Source organism: Alligator sinensis, unplaced genomic scaffold (genome assembly GCF_000455745.1).
Source record: "Alligator sinensis unplaced genomic scaffold, ASM45574v1 scaffold280_1, whole genome shotgun sequence".
NCBI classification, from domain to species: Eukaryota; Metazoa; Chordata; order Crocodylia; family Alligatoridae; genus Alligator; species Alligator sinensis.
In genome coordinates this window covers 471213-474641 of record NW_005841835.1, presented here as the reverse complement: position 1 = coordinate 474641, position 3429 = coordinate 471213, and positions in this window count along the sequence as shown.

Sequence of the window (3429 nt, the reverse complement as noted above, 5' to 3'; positions counted from 1 at the left end):
CGGTCGCCGTCCGTTAGTTGGCGCTTATGTGTATTACTGCGAAGGTGTTTGTCACGGGGTGATGTTCTGAATGTCCTGGAATGGTTTCTCTTTGGTGTGGTTTGATGGTTTTTTGTTTTCTGTACCTGATCTTGTGAAATAAAGTTGTTAAAAGTTAAAGTCTTTCTTTCTTTCCATTAGAGCAAAAGTATATTTTTATTCTTCCTTGCAAGGGCTTACAAATGGCTAACAGGACTTTGCCCAGATGCACAAACCTCCACCCTTAGGTCATCCATTGCTGGAAATTTCACTTATATTGTTGATAGTTTTAGGAATTGTAGTTTGTAAAGAAGGGCTTACAATGGAGCTATTTTCAGCCTTAGCTATAGGAGATACTAATAATAGGTCTCTTTTTAAAAAACAAATGCAACAGATGAGTGAAGGAGACCATGCTTCCAAGGAGACCATTCAGCCATGCTTCCAGTTTTCTAGTTACAAAGTTCTAGAATTAGGGTCAGATCCTTTTCCATCAATTAGGCATCTAAATGGATTTAGGCAGAGAAATGTGATCTTGTTCCAGTCTGCTCAGATCTCTGGAAATCTGTCAGCGCACCTACTTTTGTAACAGGCCAACATTTTAGCTTCACGATTTAGAGTAATAAAAAGCAGTGGGCAGGAAGAGGACCCAATCTGTCTTTTTTCAAGGGATTTAAACAGGGAAGAATAGGGTCATACAGAAAATATTGAGAGATGTAATGATATCAAAGGATGCTTATTGTGCTAATTATGATGCAACTGCTACATCTGCATGTTTCTGTAGCAATACAAATGTAGCAAAACTGCTCCAACTTTAGCCTTATTTCATTAAGGGTCAAGGTTAGGTTGATTATCTTGCTTTTATCACTACAGGATCATGTAGACATCATAGTATGAATATAGCAGGTACCATATGTGAATAACAGCTTCCCCTCCCTTTTTAAAGTGGTTAAAATATACATTTGTCCATACCCTTTGCTGCCTAACAGGTGGAACAGGATCTGATCCTTAGGGTACGAAGGAAAATATTAACACTTTATATTCTAAGAGTAAACTCTCCCCCTGCCACATTTTTAAATGCTTTTCAAGGTAATTTTTAAAATCTCCTTTCTGCAGTATGTTGAGGTGAGGAGGGGGGGAAGTCTTAAGGACTCTATCATAGGATTTCTTCCAGTGCTCTGGCACTTTTCTCTGAGTCTGCAGGACACAAAATGATTTTGTGCTGGGATGAAGATGTGCTTTCTTACAGAAGGGGATTGAGGTGGGGCCACAGATTTGTTGAAGAATCAGCTGCAGACTGGAAGTTCTATTCTTGATCTCTAACTTCCTTCTCTAAAAGTCTAACAGCCACATTCACATGCTCCAGCAGTTAAAAGCAGATATGATGATTCAAGGGATTCTGAGGCTCAACCACTGAGCTACAAAAAAGCTTTGGGCAGACCACCTCAGTCCTCTGGGCCCTCCTTTTCCCCTTTACAGTTTAATATGGCCATTATGATACTTAATTTACATGGGGCTGGATTAGGTAAAGTTTTGAGGGGATTTAGAGATCCATGGATGAAAAGGTCAATAGAAAGGCAAGGAACCAGTTCGTGGCATTTATGCATTATCTTCAGAATTAATGTAACAATACCAGCAGTGTAGGGACACGACATACGGACATACCCAGGGCATGGGCAGTGGTGATTTCTGATTGCTGATCATGGTTGCAATTGTGCAGCTGCTGTTAGCAGCTACTTTTTTTCACACACCCCACTCCTAGTCAGTGCCAAGGGATGTTACCCCATTAACCCCGCCTTAGTTACGCCATGGAGCAATACATATATTAAAGGAAATTATTTCCCCAATGTGACTGCTAACTTTGGGTTCCTCAGTTTGGGGGAATCTGGCTTTGACATGCCAGGGCCTGCTTTGCAGTAGTACTGTGCACACATGGTTCCATTTGAAGGTACTGTGACTGCTCAATGTCTCTCCAACTGAAACCCAGTGCATCTCATGTTAGACACCCAACATAAGAAAGCCTAAATGACAATGCAGTTCAGTGTTGATCAAATTCAAGATTTGATGTCCTGTTACATAACCTTAGACCTTGGTGTTCATCTCAACAGATATCAATGGGCCAAATATGGCAGTAAAGTATCTTTATGGAAGTCAGTGGACAAGACATCTTTTTTTAAATCAGTGGAATCTGGTTTGAATCTGCTGCACTGTTTATGGGGGATAGGAAAACACCTCATATAGCACTTCTCATCTGTAGATATGGGGATATGTCTACATCACAGATTTACAAAGCTAGGCAACAATATGCTTAAACATGCCAAATTGCTCCTCACGTGCTACCTCTCAAATGAGAAGCAGGGGGCTTGTGTAGCAAGCAGGTTGGCTAATTGGCTGTGTCTTTCTACAGTGCTAATTATCCCAGCTACAGCACTGCATAAATGTAGTTATACTGCATCCAGTTGCAGAGGTAGTGCATGGAGCAGCACAGCATACTTCAATGCGCTGCTGCTTCATATGGTAAATTTGTAGAATCTTGGCCACTGGTCCATTCAGCAAGGATGAGACTATTGGGAATGGCATGCAGTGTTTTTGCTTCCCTAAAAACAAGCTAGTTAAATCCAGTCATATTTACCCAGGCAAAAGGTATATTGACTTCAAAGGATGCCCTGTATATGCCAGGGCAGTAGTATCTGGCCTTAGCATAAGGTAATTGTTTTTTGCTAGTTATTTTCATGAGGGATCATTAGTGGCATAGAGTGCAGATAGTCCCAAGAAGCTTTAAACTAGTCGGCTCAGGTACCAGTCTCAACTGAGCCACATGGCAGCACAATTGAGTTAATTGCCTGAGTATTTACCCAGCTCAATGGGGGCTGCAGTATTTTTAATAATGATGTCTAATGTTATGTGGTGGTAAAAATGTTGGCATGCTGTCTATGCTAATGTGTGTGCCAGCAGAGCTGAACTGGAACAAGCTGCAACCATGGGAGATAACACCAGAGCCTACTGCAGAGAAGGCCACTTTGCCTTCAACTTTTTCTTCTGTTCTCTCTATCCTGTTACTCACCTGGAGCTGCAACTCAGTGAAGTTTACCTTTGAGTCCAATTACCACCGAGAGCTATGTATCCCATTGAGATGTCACTACTGCTGCTAAGCATTCAGGAGTCAGAAAGGGCTGACCAAAGCCCAATTTCCTGAAACGGAGTAACTTGTTCTGCTGAGCTAATGGCAGCCAGTGAGGGATGGTTGCCTGGGGGTTCTTCTAGCCTAGAGCACTTTATCAATACCCTGACACTAGTTTTCAGGAACAATCCTGATCAAATGGAGCTTGGGGCACAGGATCTTTATTTTCAGCCTCCAAAGTTTTTGAGTTTTTTCTGCAGAGTCCCTTTACAGATGGTCTCACCTCAGCACTA